This window comes from Hoplias malabaricus, chromosome 6 (genome assembly GCF_029633855.1).
Source record: "Hoplias malabaricus isolate fHopMal1 chromosome 6, fHopMal1.hap1, whole genome shotgun sequence".
In the NCBI taxonomy this organism is placed as follows: domain Eukaryota; kingdom Metazoa; phylum Chordata; class Actinopteri; order Characiformes; family Erythrinidae; genus Hoplias; species Hoplias malabaricus.
The window spans coordinates 33,798,755-33,817,804 of record NC_089805.1 but is presented as its reverse complement, the minus strand read 5'-3'; the positions used below and the strand labels follow the sequence as shown (position 1 = coordinate 33,817,804).

The window sequence follows — 19,050 nt, the reverse complement described above, 5'->3', positions numbered from 1 at the left end:
AATCGTGTAAGGCCCATGCATCTCCTCCCAGGACACCAGCACATGCCAGCAAGCAATGTGGTTTGCAGCAGTGATACATGATGATTTTATAACTAACCTCCTTACAGTCCCCTTTTCTGTGATGCAGTTGACTGGACAGTTGGGCCTCTCTGAATTCCTGGGGGTTTAATTGTCGCTGGGCAGCACTCTTCCTCCTCACAGAATAGAGAAAACCCAGATTAATAAAATGGCCCAAGCACCAGCTACATTTGAGCGTATAACTACATGATTTGCTTCAAAAGGATGAGCCATTTTAACAGAACATTCCCTCCAGGTCTCAGTGTGGCTCAGAGGCTGCTGTAAATAAAGCGCCTGATAGCAGACATGGGCTTAGAGCCCTTTGTGATTTTCTCCCTTCTTAGATGCTAGAGTTCCAAAAGTGCTTCATTAGAAACCACAGCCTTTTGAAAGTATAGCCTGGAGCCTCAGGTGATACACTGAAAAGAGCCTGCTCACAGGACTAGCTTTCTGAACACGAAAGGGGGTGTCTTAAAGAGGTGTGTTAAAAGACATTAATCAGTTCTTTAGAACATTCTTTGGAACAATCAAGTAGTAGTTAAGATGATAGATCTCCCCTCTGAGTTTAAAGCAACAATGTTAGAGTGCCATCTCCAATTATGGCATGTCATGGTAAGACTTATAGTGGCCCACAGAGTAATAAAAAACTATAATTGCCAAGGAAACAAAGGGTGACAGCACTGTAAACACAATGATTTAATGTCAACTGACTAACCATAAGTCGCAGTTATACAGGACTAAGGAAGATGAAACATGTACAAGAACACTGCATTGGTGAATGCTCCCACAATGACATTTTTAGCGCACAGAAATCTGAGGAATCTTGCAAGCAACAACTTAGCATGAAGAGTAGAGCTTAAGATAATATTTGAACATTGAAATGACTTAAAGCTAGAGTAGGTGATTTTTGAAGAAACCAGTGAATGTGGGTGGGGTTGGAAAAAAATTTCCCACCCCATTCTTTCAGCCCTCCTTCGAAAGCCACTCCCCCAATTTACATGTGAATAAATACGCAGAGATTAGTAAACAGAGAGAGTGCTGCAGAGGGAATATTTGTCGTACATATAAATAAACACAAATAAATCAGCCAGCTACACCACTTCAACTCACGTCCTGTTCAAAGCCTGTGTGCGTGTGTGTGTGTGTGTATTTAAGCTTTTCATAATGTATAGTATAAAACATAATATAAATACCAACAACCAACACTTGCTCAAACTACAGTGCAGATTACAAACGAGAAAACACAGCCAGATAGTTAGCTGATGACGTTACAAAGGAGCAGCTATTCTAGCTACATAACTATGACAATAAAATTTTACACACACACAAATCCCATATTAACAAAATGATAAATTATATAATTATAAGTAGAAAAAATTGACATGCCTTTCTGTGCTCTTAGTGTTCTCCACCGTTGGAAGGCTCCACTGATATTTACTCGGGTTTGTCCTCTGATTTATCCAACTTTTTTTTATTGAGTACCATCTCAGCAACTGGCTTTTGTTTCATTAGTTGTTGAAGTGCATGCTGTCATCTGTTTCTCTGCAATTTTCCAGCGCTCAGGGGTACAATGTATGTATTAGTGCTGGGCGGAATGACCAAAATTCTATATTACGGTATTTTTCAATATTATATCGGTTTCACAGTATTTGATGTTTTTTTCCCCCATGCATGATGTGTTAATTGCATTGATTGAGAGAAGAATTTCTGCAGTAGAGTGGTTAAGAAAACCACACTCCACTGTCATGAGAATTGTACATTGTACAAAAAAATAATTTTCACATTAGTATTACATGTAATACAGGTTTGCATGGCCCCACAATATCACATAATCAGTTTTCAGAGGGTGGCACTAGATTAGTGAAGGAATCATGGTATGACAGTTGCAGTGAAAATGTAGAACCTTTTTTTTTTTTTTTTCAGACAACTTCAAAACTATTGGCTAATTTTCACAACTTAGGTAAATCAGCTACACTCTATTAATGTTTTCAATCTCGCACCAGTTTTTTTGTTTGTTTGTTTTAGAAAACTTTACCTTCATACATTTACAACATATTTAAAGAAATAAGAGGTATTTAGATATAAAGTAGCCAGGGCCAAAATCCCAAATATCTTCATTAATAAAAACAATATTTTAACAAATAAATAATCACAACATTCATAAATACTAAATCAGTAATACTATTGATAATTTAACTCAACAGCATTTGCAGTAAGTGTTTGTTTGGTCCATGTCCGACCATTTAAATCCGAAGTAACAGGCTCGGCAAAAGTTCTTCTGAGTCATCTTCTACCTCAATATTTGGTACAAATTCTGGTTCAGAACTTCCCCTGTCCATTTTCATTACACCCAAGAACTCGAGTAATACTTGCACTCCATTCCATAAATGTTTAGTGGTGCACGGATTTTGGGCTGGTATGTAGATTGTTAGTTAAGCCATTCAATTGTTTTCTTTGGTCTGGTACAGTTTTTGATATTTTTTTGGCTTATATACACGACAAATCCCTTTCTTTATATCCCTTTAAACTTACTGCCTGTTATCAGGATGTTGAGTATTTTAAGAAATGTAATAAAAAATGTTAAGAAACTCACCTACAGTATCTTTATTAACAAAAATATACATTAAATAATCTTTAATACACATCTATTAAAGTTTCAAAACAATCTCCATTTGTTGAGTGTGTGTGTATATATATATATATATATATATATATATAACGGCATAAAAATCAGCCTTACTTACACTGCATATTAGCCCCATTTTTATTTTGAATTTATAATGAGTGTTTCAGCCTGAACTGCTTTTTTAGTACCAAGGTCTGCGGATTCAGTAATTATTATTGTTGTTAGACCAAAGACAATTTAGTGAGAGAATCACGGGTAAATCAAGAGCCTGTTTTAGAAAGACAATCCTTGCTTAAAAGCTGCTCTTTGTGGTAATTAGTTCCATCAATCATGTCAGACTCGGGCCAGTGGGATTAGCTGTGAGCATCCCTCTCCTGGCCTGATAAGCACTGATAATGCATATGCTAATAATGCTAACATTAGCCATCCGCTCAGGAGCTTTGGCTAGTGTGTCGGTGGATTCCCCGCTCGTCCTCATGAATATTCATTGAACACTCTCAGTCTGAGAGCCAGCTTGTTGGCAGGACGCTGGAGACAGAATCTCTCTCCAGAGCTGGATGATTTCCTCCTCAGCAGCAGCTTCTTAAACACCAACGCTCACTGTCTGCTGTCATCTGCGTTTTTGGTTAACAAAGTCACAAAAATAGTGAGATTTGCTTGCTCAGGACAGCTGCTTTTAGACATGTAGATGCTGTTGGAGCCATGGTGACAGGACAGCCGTTCAGACAGCTGGTGTTCGTATTGAAAGTGACATTTTAAAATTTTCCATTGGAAATATTTCGCCCTGTTTCCAAAACAGAGTTCTCTCAGTTACTGGATTTTTTATTGATTATTTCTGCCTCTTAGCTCATTATAACTACACATGCCATTCTTTAGAATGCACAGAACCAGAAATTAATTGGATATTGCATTCGGGTGTGTAGTCAGGGAAGTAATATATTATGGTTTTAGATAAGGAAGAGTTATTTGTTTGTTTAAAGCTGATAATGTAATTTTCTAAAGATACAGATATGATTCTGTTAACATCATGCATCCTTGGAGTTCAAACCTTAAAACGAATAGAACAAGAAGACTGGAACTTAACACAAAATTTGTAGCAAAGTTACCTTAGACTTCTGAGAGTTGTCCTAGACTCTGTTTGTAGATGAGACTTGGCAAAGAACAATGTTCCAATTTTCCTAGAGTACAGACGTACCTGCTTCAGAATGTACATTAGTATAACAACTAAAGTAAATGTGGAGCTTGTAGATACATAATCATTGTAATATGCCTATTATATAGTTAAGAATGTATAATTATTCATGCAGTATTTTACCAAAAAGTGCATCTACTTTCACTCACGTAAAAAGCATGTCATGTTTGTTAAAAATGTGTTTAATAAAAGTTCATATGTGATGTTTATTCACATGTTTTTGAGCTGTGACAAATGATTTTAACTTCTGCTGTCATCATTTCAATGTTCAGGCTACAATGATATTTTTAGATGTACAGACTTTTTATTTCTGTGAAATGTGAAATTCTTAAATCTTCTGTGAAAAGTGTGGATGTGCATAGTTGTCTGAGCTGTTTTGAAAGTGCCTGAGAGAGAAAGGTGGTAGTGGTCTGGTAGATTCCTCTGTGCAGACGATGGTGTGGCAAGAGCATTCCTGTGTGGGGATCAGGTTGCAAGAGTGAGGTTGAATGTTTATGTGAAGGCAGGGGTGGCTCTAGGAAACAGGGAAAAGGGTTAAAGGGCAAAACTTCAGGGCTAAGACCTGGATACACTCTTGTTTTGCCCGTAATTTGTGACTTATTGCCAAAATCCCATGGGCTTGAACTTCTAATTGCCACAGTCACAGTCTTCTGTGTTCTGCTGGTGATTGTTGCTGGGCTGATTCAGAGCTAGGCTTTTGTTCATCTCTTGAAGTAAATATTTCATTTAATTGGTGACTATTTAATGGCTTTTTTGTCCACTGTAAATAAAGAGTAGATGTCTAACGTTACAAAGGTGACACTTGGGCACTTGGCATTTTTCTTCAACAAAAATACACATGAAAATAATCTAGCAGCTTCATGGTTTGTTACATTTTTTCATTTTCCAAATTACTTTATTCTGATTCTGGTGCTACACTCCTAATGGTCAGCTGGAGCCAGCCTGAGCTGTTTCTTTTGACTCTGTTCCACAATTTGGTGCTGGTGGAAGCAGTTAGATATAAATTGTTTATATTTACAAAATAATTTTATGTTCAACTATCAATCAATTCTTGCTGTGTTAAGTTTTCGCTAAAAGGTTATAATAATTCCAGGGAAGGTTAACAGGTTGCAGTTTTGTTTCAGCATTGCCTGAATTACTTCAACATTAACTACGTCATCTGGTATAAATGAGTAAGATACTAAATCTGACTAAATGGTCTATGAAATCAAAACCGACAAGGATTCATTGAGCGGATAAATCTGAGTCATTCAGGGCCACTGATATCTGGTTTCTTTTTCATAAGGTAGTCAGGTAAAAGGTAATCACAGTTTGGAGTCAGTCAGGTTGAACAACAAAGTATTTGCCAGAGGCCAGGCTCTTAGCTTGATGTGATTTCAAAGGGAGCAGGTTGTTACACTGAATCCCCTGGCCTGGTTTTCACTAATTTGGCAAGAGGGAGAGCAGGAGATTAGCACGTGTCTAAAACATGCCTTTAAGTCTCAATGGCTTTCTTTTATCCCAGAGTAAGGTTAAAGTTTTTCAGGGGAAATGTTTAAATGCGGTATGTTGATATGCATTTAAGCTGAAATGGCTTAAGAGCCGCAAATCCTTGAACAAAAGCAATATTTCTGAAATTTTGAAAATGGCATACATAGCCATGTTAGGACTTCACTGTGTTCTCATTATTTACTCAGGGATAGTTTCTCAGGGAGAGGGTGGAACGTAAGGCTTTGGAGTTGGATAAAACAAACCCACATTGCCACAGGAAAACAAGGGCACAGTGAAATAACGTCTCATGCACACATGTGCAGAGTTAAGAGCTTGTTTGATGATGGCTTTCAGAGCTGTCTCATATGGTCTGAATGAACATGGTACACTCTGATTACAGCAACTGTAAAGAATAGACTGAAATCAGTGAAGAAAGGGCCCATTGTTTGAAACCGTAGGATGTCTCCTGAAAGCCTTGTAATTAGATTCAAGTTTGTAATCTAGAAGTGCCCAGTAAATGGAATTGGAGTGCCATGAAACATGTTTATTGGAACCATATGCCTCTTGTGGTAGAGTTTTGCCAAAAACAAAGATGGCATTGTATAAAATATTGATAAAGACAGCATATTTTAGCGTGAAATTTCAAATTTGCCTTTGTTTCCCATTGGTTGACGCCTGCGTTTTTTCCAAATTCGAAAGTCAAACAAATGTTAATTTACTATCCACTCAATGCCAGCCAATTGAGCTACACTCTGTGGACTTGCAGGCGTGAAATCAAACTAAGGTCAATAATTAATGGTAGCATCAAATATGTATGGAACACTAGCTATATGAGCAGGTCTTAATCAATAAGTGAGGAGCTTTGCAACCGGGATTCCCTATATATTGCATAATAAACCAGATCCATGCATTATATTCTGGGTTTCCAATGTTGTTTTCAATAAGAGTCTTAGGACATTGTCAGCATAAGAACATTAGCGGCAATTTACCAGTGGTTTATTTTCATGCTTTGTCATTTGAGGAATTATATAGAAGAGTGAGTGATTTGTCTTTTACATGATATCTAGTGCAGAGTCCTGCCCTCATCCATGGAAGTGAGAGGTCAAATTGGAGGTTTCTTTCTCTCTTCACAGCTCATCAGTCAGGGCAGATGATGGAGCATGACAGCCGAAGAGAGTGGGCAAAGCATGACAAGTCCTCAAGGTCCCTCTCGGTTCTGCTTTAACACTCTTTAACAGACACAGCCTGTGCTCTCCGGCTCTCGCTGCAGTGAGTCACCACCGAACAATCCAGCACTGCATTATGTTATCTCTTCACAGGAAGAGGCTTACAGATCATCCTCAATATGATTTTTCTTCAAGCACAGCCCCTGTGGGTACTCATTTGCAGCATGTTTCCAGGTCCCTTGCTTAGGGCCTCATAGATGCTCTGTTGTTTAGATTTGCATTGGTTCTGTGAAGCTGCTTGTGAAAACATTCTTTGTTTACTCACATATAAATGATAGGAATAACCTCAGCTCAAACAGATTATAAAATTAAACAGTAATTGAGAAGACTTATGCCATGTAATTGGATGAGTTTTCGAATTTATTTAGTCTATAATAAGTTTTGAAAAAGAAGAATAGAATAGAATAGAAAGTGGCCTCTCCATATTTTCTATATTAGAAGTTCTAAATAAATGTAATATTAATCCTTTATGATTTGGACAACCTGTGCTTTTCTTTCAGCAAAATCCTTTAGAAATCTTTCTCTTGTCAAGGCAGAATTTACATTAATTCCCTCACAATATTATTATTTAATTTATAATGTAGAATTAATGTACAATATAGAATTGTAATACACAAATACAGAAACCTGTTCATTTAATGCTTGTGGTTTGTAATGTATAGGGTCCTGGAACAAGTCTGTTTTTGTGGAGCAGCTGTTCTCAGTGAGCCATCTTATATCTCAGATTTAGAAACTAAAGTCACACCCTGAAGGCTTGATAAATGATCAGTCCCAGAGCACAGCACAAGAGAAAGAGGGAGAAAGAATGACCTAATGTAACACATTCAGGCGTCTGTTTCTGAGACCCTGCCATTTTTGCTTTATCATCTTTCATTTACTGCTCAATTAAGAAGATTCTGAGTCGTGCTTCATTTGAACTTCAGCATCTGCCTGAAAATAGACTTTTATGATGTCTTAGTCAGGTTAGTGTAATCTGACATGACAGAGCTTAGCTCAGTTCAGCAGGGTTCCATATATGAGAACACAGATTCTCGGTAGAATAATTTTTGTTCAGATATTCACTAAATCTAATTAAAAGGATGGAGCATGCTTTCTTTTTAATGAACCATATCTTGCATAGTGTTCCTTAATTTCGGCCATTATACAGTGGAGTGAATTTTGTTTCAAAAGATTTACAAAAGCAGAAAAAAAATCTGCAAGCAAAATTCAGAACTTCAGAAAAACAAATCACTAGGGATGCACCGATTTTGAAATTTTTGTTTGATGTGTGCTGCAATTAGCAGCAATGAGCAATTCTAGTTTAAATGTATTGGTTAAAGCGTTTTTATGAAGGTGCACACAGGAGAAAGAGAGGTGAACTGTAAGTGATCAGTGATCATTCATCCAGATGGCTCCTGTGGGAGTTCCTATATGTGCACTATACAGCACTGCAGCTATCGTCTTGGTCAAAGATGGGGGGCAGAGTATATATCTGAACTTTATCCGACCGTGTAATTTCTGCCAAGCTGGGCGTCCTCAGTGTGGTACATGAAGAGAGATGGTGCTGTTTTAGTCTGCTATGATGTGATATCATCCTCAAATGTCCTGCAGAGGTGTGACAGCTGTGTTGTTTAAATTGTTTGAATACTTGAATTTAAAACCAAAAACAGTGAATATTGCAGTGAGAATAGTTCTATGTTGTTATTAATAAGAAAAAAAAGGAAAAATTGAAAGTGCCATGTAGTTCAAATGTGCTCTTTTGCCCTTGCGGATAGGCATTATACATAGTCTAACTATGTCACATGTGGATAGATTTCCAATGGCCATTACATTTGACTTATTTTAATGTAAACTGGACAGTAATGTTGGATCATCTGGGTTGTCTCGACTACAGTGCTTTAACAAAACTATGGTCCCCTCATAATCTCTAGAGAAATGTTAAGAACACACTCAGATCCTCTCCTCTGCTGAAGTGATCATGGAAATTTTAGAGTCTTAAGTATAGTATAAAAATTCATGAGTTATATTGTACTCATTGAAAGATGTGCATGTGCCTTCATTCTCACAGAAAGATCCAAATTTGGCTTCAGATAAATGGGAAAGAAACTTTACTTTAAGCTTGGGCACTGCAGAGAGTAGATTACATTGAGTTTGAGTTCTTCAATTTGTTTTTGTAATTTGCCTCATTTGTTTTAATTTGTGGTAGTGTTTTACTGAATAGCTGCACCTGAATGCTGAAATATGCCTTTCTGCTCACTTTTTAACAGCATGGTCCTCTTTCAAGAGACAGGGTCAAGCATAGCTGTGTGTTTAGCATAGATGATTTAAGAATGCTCCGTGCCCAGGCACGATGCTGGCTTTCCAATACTGGACACCCCTCGGCATCAGTAATCACGCGCGGGGCTAACTGAAAGGAGGTATTGTGCTCCACTGAATGCACTGAATAGGAGGAGAGTGCTGAGGACCTGAGGCACAAACGAGAATGCAACATTCAAGCAGCCGGCACAAAGTCACCCACCACCAAGGACACACAGCCTTCACAAACCTCAGATGGCACAAAAACTCATAGCAAAGCCTGGGTGACTACAGTATGGATTTACCTTCTTGTGCTTATTCACAGTGTACGAACCAATCAATAAGAAAATCTTGACTCTAGTAGTGATTTTAAGAGGCTAAAAAAATTCAAATGTGTCAATCAATATTTTTCAGGGTTATCAAAAATTAAACAGACTTTAATAATTTACAGTCCGCCCTATAGACAGAGAGACCTGCTGGCAATACACTGAGAGAATTTGGCAATGGCTCCTAAAACTGGATTTGTGTTAAAAATCTTTCTAAAAGTTATGTGAGGCATGTATGGGTTAAGTCTGAGCAAGCATGCAAAAACACTGACAGCAAAAATTCACATGACTATGATGTATTAGTGACAAATTATTAACATCATCTTAGCATTCACATAAATGCATATTTTCCTGTTGACTTCTCTTTAGATTTCTCTTTGTACTGAGCATTTTTGAAGGCACCATTTCAATTTTGGCGTGTAATATTAGCCTACCTTACTTGCTAAGCAACTTTTTATGAGTGCACGTTGACGAACTGCCTGCTCAGTGATGTCTTGCTGCCATAGAGATAGCTTTACAAGGTCTGTGATAGGATGGCAGAAAGCAAAAGCCGATCACAAAAAATGAAGACGGATTGTTACAAAACCTCTCTGTCCAACTTAACGCACTGAAAGTATCAGACTCTCCATCAGCTTGTGGGCGGAGCGTCTGTGGCTGCAACTGCTTACTGAGTAACATTGTCATAAATCAATCTGCTTATTAATATTGCTGTTTGATCTGTGGTATAAATTTCTGTGACATTATTGTCAGCAGCTTTAAACATTTTATTGCTTGGGATTTAAGAGAATAGTAACGTGTCTGCTACTAATAAAAAATCCACCTGATTCTTTTGGATGTGAATAATAGCCTTTAAAATGTATGCAGAAAAAGTAAGCACCAAACACCTTGACATCTCTCTTCTGCCATGTACTCAGTGATTTCTGGAAATACTGAATGATCACAAATAATTCTGTGTTATTAGCTTGTAGTTTGTGATTTGTGAAGCTCACTCCTTTCCTTCCACATTCAGCCATACATCTTCCTGCTGAGGCCCATCCACATTAAATCACAATAAGCCTCAGCAGCTGCTGGATCAGAGTCCAGGATCTCTGTTGGTAAAGCTCAGAGATAAGACTGAGCTAAGAGACCGACAGAGAGAGAGTGGACTGCTCCTCTGCCACTGCTGTATCAACACGAGGGCCTTAGTGCAAATCATGATAAGAGCCAGCTTTTCCCATCACATCTTATCATCCTTTGCTTTTCATAATAACACTGTATTAGTACTGTGACAGCCCACAGTTCTTTGGGATTCAAGCGCCTGATAACTATAGCAGTAATTTCGATAACTCACTGAGAATGTCCATTTGTTTTATTTTGTCTACACGAACAGCCTATCTTTTTAAAGATAATCTGTAGGTCCATTTCTGTAGCTACGTTGTGGATATTGTATTCACTGAAACTGCAACAGAAAGACACATTTGAAAAGACTCTTTCTAAATCAGACAGCCTTTAAAATGTCAGTTGGAAAGCTGTGGCTCCACCTAAACCTTCTTCATATTTGGGGCCTCAGCCTGTCAAACCCACTGACAGAAAAAGTGCCAGGAATGCGTGTAAAGCTGGGCCCACATGCAGTGTGCTTCAGCACTGCCTTTTATATAGACCCTCATACTTTCCATTGTAGAAAAGACCTTTTCTTACTGTAAACTATCAACAAAATTCTTCCTTATGTATCCTGTTGAGTAAGTGTAACGGTAGTCGAAGTATTCTTCTGTAGAGTGTACTTTGGCACTTTTCAGAAGCGATGAGTTCCTAAAATATTTTATTGCATGATTTTAGTAACTAATAAATTTTCAATAGCTGGGTTTCCATAAAAATGTTCACAATTGTAATGTTTAATAAAGAAATCTATTAAAAGCCTGTGGTTGTAGGGTCAGTCCAGGCTCTGATGCATGCACAGCAGGGTTGACCCAACTGAAATTTTATTTGAAAAACCCTTTTGCATTGCGGTTTAACGCTTTGGCAATAATTAAACTTTTTCTCCTCGCCTGAGCATAAAACTTTTGTTGCTAAAATTTAGTGTTTTTGCAAATTTTCCACATAGGTTTATGCACATTTTCATTATTCAAAAACACAGTGGATAGAAAATGGGCTAATAATGAGAAGAACCACTCTTGGTAAGCTCTGAAAACTACTTAAATTGTGGTGAGTCCTCTGTGAGCCTGTTAACAAGAGCAATTAAATGAGTCACTCAGTTACCAGTCAGCTCAGAGTCCACTTCATATGCTTCATATTGTTGCTTTTTGAAAAAAAAAAAACATGTATCTTCAATGTTTATTATTTTAAGATTACTACAGCATTTTAATACTTGTCTTTCACACTGTGTGAAAAATTCACCATGAATTGACTTACAGAAATGCTCCAAAATGACTTTGAATAAAATCTTTTTTTACATTTACTTCCATTTAAATGTAGAAGGTTTTACCATCATGTATGAAGTTTCTATTTTGGAGATACATGTTTTACTTTGGACAGTAGCGATATATTAAACGAACAAGTCCCGAATTATTATTATTATTATAATTTTTTTAAAATTCAACAATCCTCATTTACAATAACATTTCCAGTTATGCTTTATGATCACCCTGACACTGTCCTTAATTTCCAAGGAAGAAATGGCATTTCCTTACTGTTAATGAACAACAGAACTCGTCTTTATACACGTATTCAGTTTAGTAAGAATAAAAATAGTGACAGGGATTTTTTTTTTAAATACTAGTGATTTGTCACCCTTAAACATATGTGTGCTGGGTTCATGCCTGACCGTCATCCTGCTGGGCAATGGCCATGCACTTTGCTGTAATGAGTGTTCTGGAATGCTTCACCAAGTCTTTGTTCTTTAACTACTCTCCCGCTGTCTCATAGTCCCCTGGCCTCTAGGGTAATCAGTGGGACAAGTGCCTGTGTGTGTAGGTAAGGAAGGGCAGTTCCTAACCAAGACCTGTACTTCACTTACTGTATGATGGATCTTGCTGGAATGTCTGAGAGCCCATTATCAATTAGCAATAATTGATAGGAAAAAGCTTTATTGAATAAGAGGGGAAAACAAACGTGGTTAGATTGTGGGTAAAGACAAAAGATCTCTGTTTTTAATGAATTCCACAGTCTTACAAGAGCACCAAAAACCTTATTAGAAACCTCCAGGTAAGATTCTCAAGGATGCCAGCTTACACCTAGAGAGGAGCAAAGTCAAAATGACTTTCAAGTCATTCCGAATTCTTTTGATGGGAATGGGTTGGTACTGTAAACCTAGCACTACATTAAATCCAAACAGGTGATTTGCTAAATCCTCACTGCAGAAGTTATATATAAAGATTGACAGAAGCTTAATGATCACATGTTGTTCTAATTTATAGTGATTGTATGGATGTGTGTCATTACTGCGATGACATATGTGCATGTTGAACTGAAAAATGAAAAGTGTCTTACTAGTTTACAGGGGTTCATAAAGGGAAAATAGAATTAGCTTTTGCGCAAATTGTTTACTATGTGAGCTACTTTCATTACATCATTAACACATTATTTGCTGCTTTAACTTTAAGAATTGTGCTTTAAAGAGTGTGATTAGTAGTTTTATTTATTGTGTGTTTTCACTGATTGTCAAGAATGACACACAAAAAAATGAGAAACCTACTATTAACTACTGTTTTGCTTTGAGACAAGTTATTTTAAAACTTATCTTATTTTAGTTTCTTTAGGTTATCACTATTCATTGCATTTAATGTCATTTCATCAAGTGGCTCCTTGGGGAGAAAACTTCATCTAGCTGATCATTAGTGAAGGAGTGATTCATTCAGTTAACAAGCCAGGTCTATGAGGTCCTGCCTGTCTAAAATATCCAAAATGTTCCTTTTTAAATCCTCATTTTTGAGATGCACTAAAACATACTGAGATTAGAACAGGTATCTCGTTACATTGTCTTATCATTTTTCCTCCCACTGTGAACCTAAGCAGGCTGAGAGTGTACGTTATGTGACCTCTTTAGCTGAAAGATAAGATCAGGCACAATACTAGACCGACTGGCCACTCACAATAGATTGCAGGTGCCGGAGGGTGAAAGGGAAAGAGAGATGTACTTTACTGCCCATTGACTGTAGTAGGCCAGCGGCTCTTGTGTACTTTGTGTCTTCTGTAAGTCTGGCACACTCAACTTTTATCCACTCTTTGTTAGTTATTATCTACTTTTCTTTAGACTGGCTCCAGACCTGCACACATTCCTTCATCTTATCTGAAATGTGTTTATTCATGTTGACCTCACTGCTGAGGACCAAGCTCAAGGGAAATGAGTTTTATTCCCTAAAACATTCCCTTAATGCCCCAAGAGCATTGCTCATTGAGAAACAAAGCCATAATATCAATATAATATCCCCCCACCACTCAAACAAGCTGTGTCCCACTTCTTTACCTATTTTTAAGACTAATAGTGAAAGTCACTATTTAGTGTAAAACTGCAATCTCATTCACCCATGAACTCTTGACATTTTGTTAGTTTTTATGCAATAACTGTAATCGTTTGCCTTCTCTGCTAGCAGTTCTAACACAGTTTTCATTACACAAATACGAATATATGTAAAACAACATATGGAAATTGTATGTTTTGTTTAGAGGGTTATTAGAAGGATAGTTCTATCAAAACAAAACTCCATGGTGTAGCGTGAAGGGATTTGAACTTATGATCACATACAAATCCATTTACAAAACTGTTCGAATCAGTGCTGTTTAGCATTGTTCATTTATGTCTGGTGAGAGAGAACTTTTTTTTGGCTTTGTTACCTGTTCATACATCCATATTCTTATGCTGAGTCTTTCAGTGTTTAATAATGTTTTTCTCAATGTGTTTTGTGCGTAACGCCAAAGAGTGATTTGTATTCATGAAGATGATAATATTGTAATAGTCAATAATAGTCATCAAATATGGCTAATCATGGCAAAGCAATTAGGCCTGATGGATGAAATGAAGTATCTTCTCAGAAAGATGTCAATATGAATGAAATGTGAACCTTCCGTGCTCTTTTGATAAACTGTTTCTGGAGAACAGAGTCAGTGATTTATACCCCAAACCCTTGAGCCTAAGTGAAATTCTTTAAATGACTTCAGTCCTGCAAACAGACATAAAAATTTATATTTTGATAGGGAGAAGAACAATATTGGCACAGCCAGAGGCTCTATTGTTCCGTTTTCTTTCAAAGCCAATCGTCAGAAACCATGGGAGGTTTGGCAAGTGCTTCCAGCTTTTGTTGCTCTGATTTGCAGTCAGATGCAAATCTTCCCTCTTGAAAGTGTGAGGTCCTTTTGATGACATGTACAGATCTGACGTGGATCAAAGTTGTGCTCTGGGTTCATAATGAGCAAATTTTCCAAAAACTGGACTTTGTGTAAGTGTTGGGGAGTGGAAGGGAAATACATAGGAAAAGTTTACGAGTGAAAATGTGGTCACTCCTTATTGTGTTGTTTTAAAAACAATATCCTTCAATTCATTTCAGTTCAAGTTTATCTGTATAGCGCTTTTTGTTTTTAATCAAAACCCAGCCACCAAATGAGAGACCCATGGCCATCAAAAAAACCCTTAAAACAAACAAAGACTCAAAAGGTGAGACCAAGAAAATCTCATCTCAATAAATTAGAATATCATCAAAAAGTAAATTTATTTCAGTAATTCATTACAAAAAGTTAAACTCATATATTAGAGTCATTACAAACGGTGATGTATTTCAAGCGTTTATTCCTTTAAATGAAAACCCATTATATCAGAAAATTTGAATAGTCAACATAAAACACACTAATGATTTCCTGCGTTTTTAAAAGATGAGCTTTTAAAGCAACCTGGGCTTCCATAATACCTCAGCAGTGCCACAGGCTGATCGCCTACATGCCATGCAGCATTGATGCAGTAATTCATGCAAGGGGAGCCCCGACCAAGTATTGAATGCCTATACTGTACATGCTTTTCAGTAGGACAACACTTCTCTATTCAAAATCATTTTTTAAATTGGTCTTGTATAATATTCTAATTTTCTGAGATATTGGCTTTTGGGTTTTCATTGGCTGTAAGCCATAATCATCAACATTATAAGAAATAAATGCTTGAAATAGATCACTCTGTTTATAATACTTTTATATAATATTAGTTTATTTTTTTAATGTAATAAATAAATTAACTTTTTCCGCGACCCTGAAATGGAGAGGCAGAAAAGAAAATGTATGTATATATGTTTGTATGTAAATTAACTTTTTGATGAAATTCTAATTTGAGATGCACCTTCATAAACAAATTTAGATGCTGAAATCAAGACCTGTACAATATCTGCCCATCAAGATCAGATCATCTGATCGATCAAGACCTGTACATATTGGTCTTGATCTACATCTGGAGTTTCTGTTTCAGTGTAGAACTTTTTGCTGCGTTGATTATGTTGCCAATGTCATATCTCAAGCAGTCATGACTTCTTTTCAAGATATTTTGCCTTTAGGTCTTTAGTAAATAAAAATTACCTTTGTGTGGGAAATATATGCCACCAATGATTTTTTTTTTTTTTTTTCATTTTCTTTGGGAAAATTTTTGTGGATATTTTAAGAAGAATATGGTAAAGCGATATGAAAACATGAGATCCATGTGCATATTCTAAACACTCACTTCAGAGCACCAGCTTTGTATCAGTGCCCTGTTACTCTGTTGACTTTGTTTCTAACTAATCTCACATCCTCATATTGCAGCACACACTTTGACTAAAGGCATCTTTCAAATGCTATATATTTTATGAAGCATTAAGCCATGGATTTAAATGGGCTGCCATTTAAACAGTTTAGAACAACACACATAATGAGATTTGTGCTGATATGTGCTTATATTTGTGCAAACGAATGCAGCATTTTTTAATTCCATGATTACTGTTAAGGGCAATAAATTACCTGCTTTCTAATCAACAGGAAACTTAAATGCATTCAACAAAAGCTTCTCAGGCCTCGGTCTGGGCCTGTTTTGCCGCTAATTTAGAGATATGTTTTTTTACATGGTGCTGTGGTAGTGAGAGTGGTGTTTAGAGGTAGTTGGCTCCAGCACTGTGTCACAGCACTGAATCAATATTATGTTTCCTGACCTAGCTTCTCTCTTGTTTACATAGCGCCAACTAGCAGTGTGCGTGACTAGCAGGAAGTAGCAGGTTCTGTGTCACCTGTCATTTCCTTTCACACCAACACACACACACACACACACACACACAAACTTGAACTTTCAAACACATACAGCTTAACCTTCTCTCTCATTCACAAACACAGACACAGACTCTTCACATTTCCATTTCCACATGCAAACACAGGCACTGTCTTAGCCCGACTGCTCACAGAGGCTAATTGAGGTGAAGACCTTTCTCATATTGCTGTGGAGCTGAAAGGCCAGACCTCACTGTGCAACACACACACATTCACACACTCTGGAACACTGCCAACATAGAAGGACATCTTAGAGTTACACAAATTACCTCCTGATTTTGACCTCTATCATGAGATTGCTGAACTTAAATGCATAAACACACACACGCATTCTACAAACCCCATTTCCTATGTAAGGATGCCTTGCAAAATGTAAATTAAAAGAGAATGCAATAATGTGCATATGATTTAAATCACATCTTTAAGTGAAAATAGTACAAACACAATATTTTAAATATTTAAACTCAAAAATAAGGCCTAAAACCAATACTGTCTGGCTGTGATCTTCAGGCTCTCAGGTGTCACAGCGTTAAAAACAGACATGATCCTGTTGAGTGTCCATGATTCTATTGAAGGCCAAACCAAAATGGGACAGTCTATGGCGGATTTCCTGTTTGACTGCTGTCCTTGTCCTTACCGTCACCGAACACTAAATCCTGTTCACTCCTGACTGCTGCTGCACCTTAAAGATGGAGGCAGAAGCTTTCATCTCCATTTCATTATTTTACTCCATACATTAGAGCTGGAGATGAAAGTGTTTTCTTGTAGTGGATTTCACTGAAAATAGTTTGATTATCTAAATTCTGAAAAAGTTAATTCAAACTTTTCATATTCATACATGTTTAAATGATATATTTTTAGTTTATAATTAAATAAATCATAAATTAATGTCTTCTGTCATAATTGGAATTAAAAACAGCCCTTTTAGTTGAACGCTTTATCCCACTGCGTCAACTTTCTGACTTTATATGTTTGTTTTTGGTTACCATTATTATTGATAATAATTATAATAGTAACACAAAAAACTTTTTTTTCCACAAAACAATTGACAGTGGACTTTTATTAAGTATTGAATAAAGAAAGAGTAACATTTCTCTCTCTCTCAGCTCCTTCTTGTCTGTCTCTTTTCTCCAACATTCTCTCCTCACAATAATTCTGTAACACAAAATACACACACAGTAATCTTTAAAATAAACAGTGATCATTTTAATCCAGTGACTGTGGAAAAGGAAAATACTCATTACATGAGCACCTACCACAGCTTTCTCAGATGAACAGAGCTCAACAACCCTCTCCAATAAACAATGATTTACAAATAAATAGAAATAATCACCAATCTCTTCTGCCTTAGCTTCAGTGTCTGTTTATTAACCTAAATCTGAGATATCTCTACTGGTGTAGGATAGTCCTGTTTCATCCTTTGATTCTCAGAAACATAGAAGGATGCAGTTGTTGGCTGTATATGAAGGAGCCTTCAAAATGGGACAGCTTTGTCTCGCTGCTGTGACGTAATCAGCCTATAATTGAGTCCTTCAAAGGATGCAGCCTCTGAATCGAGGCACACCTCGTGTCTTTTTCTGGAAAGGCCTTGCTTATTTCAGGAAAATGGTGCCAAACCAGATTCTGCATGGATTACAACAGAATTGCTTCTTAGTATGTGTCTGTATGTTGAAAGGATCCTGCCCTGTCACCCTTTGAAAAACATTTTTATGAAATGAAAAGACTACAGCTGTTTACCAACTGAAACCCTATAAAAACATTACACGTTCAAAACTATAGCAATTGGTCTCTTCAGTTCCCAAGCATTTACATAAGTTCACTATTGAGGAAAAACAAAAACTTTTTATATAATTCAGATGTTCCCTCATCATTTTCTAGCTCTCTGGTCTGTTTGCTTGCTTGAAACTGGTCTAATGTGTTTACGAAGCCCTACTCTCTGTAAATAAGCAAATAATCAATCTCTCTCTCTTGCTCTCTCTCTCTCTCTCTCTCTGTTCATCTCAGAGGCATCTGGAGTTTTTTAGACAATGGAGAGAACAAATTAATTTCTGTGGTAATTCAAACTGTGAATAAAAGCTTAGAGTCTCACAACTAGGGGTACCCAATACAACAAATATTGTTACAAGACATTTTCTTGTGCATTGCAATGTAAGATTTGTTTGATAAAATTTAACAGAGAATTGATAGCAGTATTTCTTCATTAAAAATGTTAAGTACCATATGTTTTATCAATACTGTATTTCACTACTGCACTTGTAGAGCCTGGGGGTCCGGGCTCATCTTTGATGACTGTGTTTGTGGTGCTCTATGTGTTCTCCCTATGTCTGCTTCCCAGCAAATAAGGATCACAGTGGTCAGTGTGCTCCGAATGCTGGTCCCAAGCCTGGGTGGTATAGGACATTTTTGTCAGGAAGGGCATATGTCCCAAAGCCTGTGCCAAGTTGACCCTGTGTGTTGGTTGGACCTCGTGGCAACCTTATGTGAGAGCAAATGAAGGTGACACCGCAGCAATATCTGCAGTAACGTCTTTCTGTTTGATGGTATTTGTAACATGCTCAGAAAAGAGATTTTGAATGATCATTTTCTGTCCGGTAATAATATCTAATTTGTCATTATAATGGTAAACACCCCCCC

At 37.0% G+C, this 19,050-nt stretch overlaps 1 protein-coding gene across 4 annotated transcripts in view; it reads left to right on the top strand.

Annotated features, from left to right (window-relative positions):
• ctnnal1 (catenin (cadherin-associated protein), alpha-like 1) overlaps window positions 1-19,050 on the top strand; it is a 52,408-nt gene that overhangs the window by 6,346 nt on the left and 27,012 nt on the right. The window lies entirely within an intron of this gene.